The 10,215-nt window shown below is 56.0% G+C and overlaps 1 pseudogene across 1 annotated transcript in view; it reads left to right on the top strand.

The window, feature by feature from the left end:
* The first annotated feature begins 2,959 nt into the window (after nt 1-2,959).
* LOC105514361 overlaps nt 2,960-10,215 on the top strand; it is an 8,185-nt pseudogene continuing 929 nt past the window's right edge. The window contains exons 1-3 of the transcript XR_001002167.1: nt 2,960-3,392; nt 6,133-6,269; nt 6,485-6,565. The product of XR_001002167.1 is annotated as a putative uncharacterized protein encoded by LINC00528 (transcript). The remainder of the gene's footprint in view (nt 3,393-6,132; nt 6,270-6,484; nt 6,566-10,215) is intronic.

Here is a 10,215-nt window from a genome sequence, read left to right as displayed (position 1 = left end):
CGCGCCCGCGCGGGGCGCTGGAGCGGGGCGGGGAGCCGGCAGCGCAGTGAGAACCGGGATTTCCACCCTTACCCCTCACGCGACTGTTCCAGACAGTGTCGTCCAACTTTAAGTTAGCCGCTTACTCCAGCGCCGCTGGGATAATTCCTAATGACTCTCCGGGAAACATTCAGAACCCCTGGGCTGTTTCTGGAGTAGTATGGGATGGTCATTCTCGGTCCTCACGAAACCAGGGGTTTGGAAAATGGGTGAAGCCATGTGGGTTGTAGAGAATCTGGCCCAGCCCCTCACTAGTCTCTGTGCTTGTTATTCTTCAATTATTTGGATATGCAACTCTGATTAAAAACAGAAGTTTAACATGTAGATAATGCTGGGACTGCAGGCGCACACTACCACACCCAGCTAATTTCTTTTTCAGTTTTTTGTAGAGGTGGAGGCAGGGGGGATGGGGGGGTCTCCACCTCTGGGGGCGTCAGGCTGGTCTCGAACTCCGGCCTCCAGCGATGCTCCCGCCCCGGCCTCCCAAAATGCTGGAATGACAGGCCAATTCGCGCATCCCCAGATGCAGCTCTCACGGACAGTGCTGCTGCAGAGCCTTTTGTGGGCGTCTTCACTTCTCTTGAGTGCGATACCTAGCACTGGAACTGCGAAACATAGGGCTGAACGAGCTTCATGGTATTAGAAACTGCCTGCTTTCCAAGGTGATGCACACCGTTCGGCACTCCCACCAGCCCTGTTGGAGCCTCCAGTTGCTCCACGCCCTCGCGTGGGCTCACTCCCTGAGCCTGCTGTGCGGCCTCCACCTGCTGCCCTCACTTCTACCTGGGCTCTCTAGACTCTTGCTTCTTTTATAAAAGGTCAGAGGATGTCACTCACCCTTTAACATCCTCCGAATAAAAGCCAAGTTCCTTTCAGTGGCCCGCAGAGTCCCACGTGACCTGCCCTGCTCTAAGCAAATTCTGCCCTGTCCCTGCTCCTCCTCGGCAGCCCCATGGCCTCTGGCTCTCCCCGGGCCTCACTTCATTTTCCTCCACAGCCGGCATCGCAGCATGACATACTATGGAGTCGTTTGTGTGTGTGTTGCCTGCCTCCCCTCTCGGAATGTAGCCTCCACGAGGACAGGGGCTTGTTTCCTGCATGCTCTTCACTCAGGCTTCGCACTTCCGGGGTTAAGCAAATGGAAGATCCTGTGAGCAGGGAAACGGTCAGATGGCGTTAGGGGCTGGTGCCCTGCAGAGGACGAAAGGGAAACTTCATGGGCTGAGGCCAGGTCATCTGCAGGGTGGTTTTCCAATTCATGGTGCAAAGTCAGCAGGCGCCCAGATGGGAAAAGAGAGGTACGTGCACCTGGGCACAGGAAGCTTCAGGGGTCCCTCCCAGGGCAGGCGAGAGCTTGGACAGTGGGGCACAGTGGGCAAGGGGCCAGTGGGGTGGCCTGAAGGCAGGGAGGCTCCAGCAGCCTTGGTGAGCAGTTGGATTTTATCCTAATCACTGTGGGGGCCACTGGCCCTGTCATGCAGGGCAGGACCTGTACCAACTGGCGCTCCCAGTCTCTGCCTCTCCTGTTCGCTTTTTGCAGGTCTCTCAAGTGCTTCTTACAATCAGGGTAGAGTCCCCCCACCTCAATCCTTCCTGTCCTGATTTGCTGCCTCTATGATGCTTTGGGCTTCAAAATCTATCTGCAGTGTTTGTAAAATGAGAGAAGGTGATGTTTCCTGCAAAACAACCACTTCAAAAAGAAAGGGGGGCGGGGTGTCAGAAAACAATTCAGGGGGTGAGGGACTGGGGGGCTATGGAAGGGCCCAGGGAAATTCCGGGGATGATGGGATTCTTCTATGTAGGGATTGTGGTGGATGCCACACAATTGTACACTTTTGTGAGAACTCTGCACTAAGAATGGTGAGTTTTACTGTATGTAAAATTATACCTTAATTAACAAATGAAACAATACACACATACATGAGAGAATGATGACTTTATTTTTTTAAAATAGGATCTAGCTCTGTCACCCATACTGGAGTGCAGTGGTGCAATCACAGCTCACTGCAGCCTTGACCTCCCAGGCTTGAGTGATCCTCCTGCCTCAGCCTCTCAAGTATCTGGGACTACAAGCGTGCACAACCACACCTGGCTATTTTTTTTTTTTTTTTAGATGGAGTCTAGCTCTGTCGCCCATGCTGGAGTGCAATGGCACGATTTCTGCTCACTGCAACCTCCGCCTCCCGGGTTCAAGTGATTCTCCAGCCTCAGCCTCCCGCATAGCAGAGATTACAGGCACCCACCAACATGACTGGCTAATTTTTGTAGTTTTAGCAGAGATGGGGTTTCACCATGTTGGCCAGGCTGGTCTCAAACTCCTGACCTCAGGTGATCTGCCTGCCTCAGCCTCCCAGAGTGCTGGGACTACAGGTATGAGCCACCGCACCTGGCCTTTTTTTTTTTTTTTTTGAGACAGGGTCTTGCTGTGTTGCCCAGGCTGGTCTTCAACTCCTGGGCTCAAGCAATCCTCCCACCTCGGCCTCCCAAAGTGCTGGGATTATAGGCATGAACCACTGCACTCGGCCTGAATGATGTTTTTGGCAATGAAAATGAAACACTAAACCCAGCAAGGTTTGACGGGGAAGGCGAACTGGCGACCACATAGTCACCTTTGGCCTTTGGTTCTGCTTTTTGCTGCAGTTTTTCACTGTCACTTCCTGCCACTGGGCTCCTCCCCCTGTGGAAACTCAGCCCCCTCTTCCTCAGTTCCCCCTTTGCAACAGAACGAGGCTGGCATTTTCTAAAGCATTCTCGGGGAGTCCAGTTCCTAAAAGATTATTTCAAAGTCCACCGTTGTGGGCTGACTTGAGTGCTCTCAAAATTCGTAAGTTGAAGCCCTGACCCCCCAGGACCTCAGAACGTGACTGTGCTTGGAGATAGGGACTTTCCGGAGGTGATTAAGGTTAAGTGAGGTCACTGGATGGCCCTGCTCCTATCTGACTGGTGTCCTGATGGGGACATGGACACCCGCACAGGAAAGGGCCCGGGGAGAACAACACATTGTCTCCAAGCCACAGAGAGAGGCGTCCGGGGAACCCAGCCCTGCCTGCGCATTTAGCTCTGCCTTCCGCTCAGAATTGTGAGGAAACCCGCTTCTCCTGTGCAAGCCTCCGGTCTGTGGTACTCAGCCATGGCGCCCCCGGATCTGCATCGCCTCCTGCTCTGAGCCACCCGGCCCCATCAGAAGGGCTGAGCCTCTCTCCCTTTCACTGCCTGTGTTCTGGGAAACTTTCAGAATCCCCAGGCTGTTTCTGGAATAGTCTGGGGTGGTCATTTTTGGTCCTCACGGAACCAGAGGTTTGGAAAGGGGGTTGCAGAGAATCTGGCCCAGCCCATCACCAGCCCCCGTGCTTGTTATTTATTTTTCAGTTACTTGGATATGCAACTCTGATTTAAAACATCAATTTAACATACAGATAATGCTGGGACTGCAGCTTCACCAGGTGGCCTTCCTCTCGTGGTTGGGAGGCCTCACGCCTATCTTGTCCCCCCATGGTCAAGGGAAAAGGGCAAAGTTTTTTTGTTTTGCTTTGTTTTGTTTTGTTTTGTTTTGCAAAATTCAAACCTTTCCCTCCTTCCCAGGTCTGGGTCACTTGCGACCCTCCTCTCAGGCTGCTTCTGACAGGCCCTAGGTCACAGCCAGCTTCAGGGGAGCTGTGTTGGGTTCCTCGGAACTCCTGGAATGATGCGACCTCTCCGGCTGTGGCCCTGGGCCTCCAGGTCAGACTCGGCCCAGACCCTGGCTCACAGGGAAGCAGAGCCTAGGGCTGGCCTCCACCCGCTCAGACGCCCGCACACAGGCCAGGAGAGGGGCTTGGGGACAGCTCTGGCAGGGTCCCTGTTTACGCTGTGGGTGTCCAAGGCTGGGTGTGCAGAGTCGAGGTTGCCGCACACTGGAGGGACTCTCGTGTGAGGACGGCGCAGGGCTGGAAGCTGGACTGCGGAAGGCGAACCAGACAGCACTGCTGGCTCCCTCCGCGCCAGGGACTGGCTCCTGGGCAGTCTCAGGGGCAAGTGTGCTGTTGTCGTGTGCGTGTTTTAACTGAGATGTGAGCTGGCACGTTTTCTCCACCCAGCTCCATCCTGGGTCCCCCCACGTTGCTGCACATGTGGCTCCAGTGCCCTGGGGTCCCCACTGTGGGCAGCTCCGCATTTCGCCCACCTACTTCCCAAAACATGGAACCCCAGTGACCTCCAACTTGCCGCCATGACAAACCACTCTCATTCATATCCTCAAACACGGCGCTCTGAGCCTAAATGAGGGTTTCCTTAGAGAGAGATCTGGGGACCGAACCGTAGGGACAGAGCTCCTGTCTAAGGTGGGCCTGTGGTGAGGTCTTCCCAGCGGTACACTTTAATCCCACAGCAGGGCTTGCTGGCCACCCTGCGGCATCCCCACCAACACCGGGCAGGATCTAGCCTCCAAACCTTTGCCAGTCTAATAGTATAAAATGATACCTCGGTGTTATTTTGGTTTTGCATTTCCATGGTGAACAACGAGTTTGAGCATTTTTGTTCAAAAGTCCTTTGGGAGTTCAAGACCAGACTGGGCCACCGGGAGTTCAAGACCAGCCTGGGCAACTCAGTGAGATGTTCATCTCTACAAAAAAATAAAAAAGATAAAAAATTAGCCAGGCATGGTGGTGTGTGCCTGTGGTCCCAGCTCTTCAGGAGGCTGAGGTGGGAGGATGACTTGACCTCGGGAGGTTGAGGCTGTGCTGAGTTGTGATCCTGTCAGTGCACTCCAGCCTGGGCAACAGAGTGAGGCCCTGTTTCTAAAATGAAAACAAAACAAAAAAAAAATAAAAGTCCTCTGGGTTTCCTCTTGGTATTACTCAGCACAGGACAGAGTGTCAGTTTCCATCCTCAGGCAAGCAGATGCTGAGAGAAAGCTGGGTGGGAGGTGACACCCAAGAGGAAGGGGCAGGATTGGACAGGGACAGCCTTCAGGTCACAGTGGGGATCGGACCCCTGGGAGGGGAGAGAGGGAAGGAGAACTGGTCAGCTGTGAAGCAGATCTGATAGGGCCCTGCTGCCACACCAACAGCAGCTCAGGGCCAAGGATGCTGTTGCAGGAGCAAGGGACAGACCCCCATACCACTGGCTCAGTGCCTGGAGCACGTGGCCTCTGTGGCTGCAGCCTGAGCCTGTTGGCTGAGGCACTCCACGCACTTGGAGAGCACATTCTCTGTGGAAGGAGATTGCAGCGTTCCTATGGCTCCAAAGCAGTAGCAGCAGCACCTGGAGAAAGAAGTCCACCATCTTCTTGATGGCAGACTCTTTCTGCAGGCACGCTGCAGTAACAGACTGGGAGCTCCGGGGCTGGTGTATTGCTAGCTCAGTCTGACGGGGTCCCGGCTTTCCTCTGAGGGTCTCCTCCCAAGAGTGCCGAGACTGATGCTGTCCCATTCAGCGTCTCCGCAGTCATCAGCCCTTCACATCCCTGGGTGAAGATGGAGAGACAGTGCACAGAGCTCACTCCCAAGTGATGGGGCAGAAGTCAGGACAGAGAACTCTACAAGGGACACTAGTGCACTGAAGAGCAGGGCGTGGTTCTGACCACGAGCATTTGTGCATCTGGAGGGCAGAGGGAGCATGGGCACCGGGGTCTGGGCGGCCTCCCAGGGCGGAGATCAAGAGGAGTGCGGGAGGCCCCTAGCTTGGTGGCTAAGAGCTCAGCCTTCAGAGTTTGTTTTCTCAGCTCTATCCCTGACGAGCTTCATGGCTATAACTGGCAAGGGCTATCCTCAGAAAAGCTGGCCGCCAGCTCCCCCTGTCCCGAGGCCCCAGAGCAAGTTTCTTGGGCCCCGATGTCCTGTCATTAAGGAGATGATAGTACATTCCTCAGAGGCGGGCTGTGAATACATGAAATGCAAGGTCTTAGGCACCCAGCACGCGCTCAGGAAGCGTGGCTTGTGATTACCCAGCAGTGCGGTCGGAGGCCCCTGGCAGCTCCATTTGCTGGGAGTGGGGTGGATGGACTCCCTGTGGGTGCTTCAGGCAGGGGGCTGGATGGCGGCTCCCAAGGGGCATGGGGAGAAAGACAAGAGCGGAGAGGCTGCCACACACTGCCCTTTTCCTCTTCCACCCCAGCCCCATTCTCAGTGCACCCTTGGAACTTCACCCCTCCCCGCCAGCTGCCCCCACCGCCTCCCCCTGCCCTGAAGCCTCTACCCCGACCATCCGCCCCAGACACTTCCATGCTCTTCTTGATGATGGGCTCGCTCCAGGTGCCGCTTGTTCCCCGGCCAGGCCGCTGTGCTCTCACTGAAGCTCAGGTGCTCTCAGAAGCAGAAGGAATGAGGGGTGGAGGGGCCAGTGTCCTCCTGGCCTGAGGACAGGGCTGGGGAGGCAGGGGCAGAGCTGGCCTGTCCCGTGCAGGCCAGGGCTGACACTCGGTAATGTCTATTACCAAGTGGACCATTTCTCCCTCCTGTCCCTCCAGGCATCTCATCCCCCCACACCGCAGGAGGCAAGGTCTGCACAAGGCCTCTGCTCCCCTGGGAACAAGCCCATGGGCTCCATGGTGCCTCCTGGTCCCTGAAATGGAGCCCACCCCAGTACTGGCGGGAGCCTGATTGCTGGAGTGAAGGGTTTCCTTCTTCCTGGCCACCCTATTCCCCTCATCTCTGGGACAGAAAGCGACAATGCCTGCCTGAGACCTGGGGTAGAAAATCAGAGTGAACACACACCATCGCGTGGCAGGGAGGCCAGGGGCACAGAGCCCTCCCTGAAGTTAGTACCCCAGGAACTGGGGCTGCAGGGATGGCCCAGGGCTCTCAGCCAACATCAAAGGGCCACAGCACAGGGGCTGGTGGCTCCTGGCCAAGTTAGCACCGACCACAGAGCTCCCCTCTCTGCCTAGACTCAGCACTCTGCCCTGACAGCCTAGAGAAGGGCCTGGCTGGTGGTGCCTGGCTCTGTGGCTCCCTGCCCAGGTGGTGCCTTCCCCAGGCGCTGGGCCTTGAAGGGCCAACGGGTTGTGAGGGCAAGAGTCTTGCTGGAGAAGGGAGAGATGGCAAGATTCAGGACCAGAGCCGGGCAGGGCCGGGTGGAGGGGGGTGAAAATCGTGTTCACGGACATGGTGAAGACCAGTCCCACCCACCGAGTGGAGCGGCAAGTAGACCCCAGGGATTCCCCAGCCCCGTTGCTGGGGCGGGTGTGGCCCCGCAGAAGCTCTGGGAGGCTGGCATGACTCAGCTTTTGCAGAAAGACCAGTCTGGGGTTTCCCATATTGCTTCAAGCAGCCTTTTCCCTGGGACTGCTCTATCTAATGCCAACACCCCTCAGCTGCTAGTGAGCCCTCGCCACCAACTTTTGGAGGGCTACCTCCTGAGGCCCAAGGGCTGGAAAACTCTGAGCACAGCCCTCCCAGAGTCTGGCTGTGGCTCAGAATGGGTGCTGGGGCAGGGCAAGCAGGATTTCCCAGGGGGAGCTGGGCCCTCTGGCGTCTGCCCCAGGGCTGGCCCAGGCCAGGGCCCCCCATGCTGTCCTTCCTCTCACCCTGCCCTTTCTGAAGTGAACTCTGGATGTTGGTCAAATCAAACCCAGCAGAGGGAAGGGAGTGGAGGACCCGGTATGGGGTCTCGGCGTGGCGGGGGCTGTACCCAGCTGGAATGTTTTGCATGGTGATTTGTTAAAGGGATATTGAGCAGAGGGTAAACCACCACTGTGTCTAGCATTCTGCTCAAAGATGCAGAAACCAAGAATGCCACGTGCAGAGTGAGTGGCATAGGCTGTGGGCCCCCCGGGGAGGGGCTGAGTCTCAGCACTGCAGCCTCATGCTGTGCGAAGTTCAGACCTGAGATAGATGAGAGGCCAGGAGACACATGCCTCACCTTACGTGACGTTTCTGCCACCTTAATTCCTGTGTTACTTTCTGTACCAAATCTCCCCCACATGCGATCTGACCCCGTGGCATCCTTCCTTTCCTACAAACTGCACTGAGGCCCAAGTGTCTCTCCTCCAGCCAGAGGAGCCACTGTGGCGTTTCCGGCCATTGGCCTGGGCAGGAGCTGCTCCCACGTGTGCCATGGGCAGGGCCGGATCAGCCTTCAGGGAAGGGACACCTGTATGGGACCAACTCAGGCAGCCACAGAGGGATGGCTCAGCACCCCATAAAACCCAAAGTTCACAGCGTCTAGGATCTGTTTACAGAGCAGAGAAACGGATGTTCTTTTCCTGGTTCAAAGGTAGAAACAGGCTTGGAGAGCCACGTCCAGCATCAGCCAGCCAGGCAGAGGCCTGGTCTAGCCCTCGGTTCTCACAGGCATGTAGCCTCCAGTAAAGGATCTTCCTGGAGAGAGGGAGGAAGGCTCTTGGGATCATCTTTAGAGATGCTGATGGAGAAAGGAGGGGCTTCAGGTGGGTGCGCGTATCCCTTTATCTAGAATGCTTGGGACCAGAGATGTTTCATTTTTTCACATTTTAGAATCTTTGCCAACATGATGCTCAAAGGCAATCCTGCATTAGGGATTCTTAGCCTGTATCTCAGTTTTGAAAGCTGGATCCAAAGTTTTGAATGGTGGATCCACCCCGAGGACTTCCCCGGGTGGGGCGCTGCCACCCCTGGGCCCTGTGTGGGAAAGCCAGCTTCAATAGTACACGTGCCACTGGCTCCCAACCCCAGCCAAGCTTACCATCCAGCTCTCAAAGCCAAGGGCGATTATTTGGCACCTGAAAATGCATCTAAAACTATGACGTTTATAACTGCCTCAGCCCTACTTAATCTCTTTCTCTACACCAAATCTCCTCTCTACTGCGTGTGCTTACGCCTACATGCTCCGCTGCTACGGTGCCTTGCCAAGAGCGTGACTGTGCTTTAGTTCTCCCCAGGGCCTTGGAGAACTCTCCAGGGAGGAGGAGAGGATGGTGCTGTGGGGAGGAGGCTGGGGGTGGGCCTTGTTCTCATGCCCCTTGTCTCATGCACGAAGTTCTTCACCCTCTTCCAAACCTTGACCTGGTGGGAGCAGAGACTACACCCTCAGGGATAGGATGCCTGTGCCTGGGAACGCCAGCAGGCCTTCCCCCCTCACTCGGGGCTCTGCAAGGTTCTGGGGGCTGGTGCTCTCTTTGGTGCCATCCGATTGCTTCTGCTTGTGGGCCTCGCCCTAGGGCTGTTCACCGAAGTCCTTCTTATCACAATCCTGGCTTGAAATAAGTGGGTTTCTGATTTTCCATCCCTGATCCTGCCCTGCATCTTGATTCTGAGACTCCTCCCATCCCACCCTCTCCAACAGCAGCGACCCCTCCCATTAGCCCCACACGATCGAGATGAAAAAGCATTGGCAGATGCTGGTGGAGCAGGCCTGCCCTTGACGTGGGCAAGAAGCTTGGGGAAAAAGACCATTTTCCTGCTTGTCTTTTCTTGTTAAAATACATGGCCACACCAGGGGAAGGACAGGAAGAATTCTCTTACCAGCCAGCAACGGCAACTCAGTAGCTACAGACACAGAGGGCGGGGGCGGTCGGGAATGACTGGCCGTGGAGGAGCCGGGCCCCACAGGAGCTGCCAGCTGAGGTGGCCTGACTGGGCAGGTGGTCCCTGTGCTGGGCCTCCAGGTGGAAGGCATCCCAGAGTCCTCTGGGCGGGAGGCGTCCCAGAGCCCTGGTCATGGGCACATCCCAGCCCCCCGAGGGAACAAGTTTGGTCCGAGATGCATTTTTGAAAGGTGTTTAATTCTCTAAAAACATTTTTTTTTTGAGGTGGAGTCTCTCTGTTGCTCACTGCAAGCTCTGCCTCCCGGGTTCACACCATTCTCCTGCGTCAGCCTCCTGAGTAGCTGGGACTACAGGCGCCCACCACCTCGCCCGGCTAATTTTTTTGTATTTTTTTAGTAGAGATGGGGTTTCACTGTGTTAGCCAGGATGGTCTCGATCACCTGACCTCATGATCCACCTGCCTCGGCCTCCCAAAGTGCTGGGATTACAGGTGTGAGCCACCATGCCCGGCCTCTAAAAACATTTTTAAAAGAAGTAAGACCCTCCAGGGAAAGGGAGCTGCTGGCTGCTAGGTGCCTCTTTCTCCTTCTCTCCCAAGAAAGACCTGGCAGCCACTTTGCTGGGGAGACAACCAGGGGCTAGAGAGGCAGGTTTGGGCTGCGTGCAGTGGCTCATGCCCGTAATCCTAGCACTTTGGGAGGCCGAGGTGGGCGGATCACCTGAGGTCGGGAGTT

Source organism: Colobus angolensis, unplaced genomic scaffold, assembly GCF_000951035.1.
Source record: "Colobus angolensis palliatus isolate OR3802 unplaced genomic scaffold, Cang.pa_1.0 Scaffold242, whole genome shotgun sequence".
Lineage (NCBI taxonomy): Eukaryota > Metazoa > Chordata > Mammalia > Primates > Cercopithecidae > Colobus > Colobus angolensis.
This window is presented reverse-complemented; position numbering and strand designations above follow the sequence as displayed.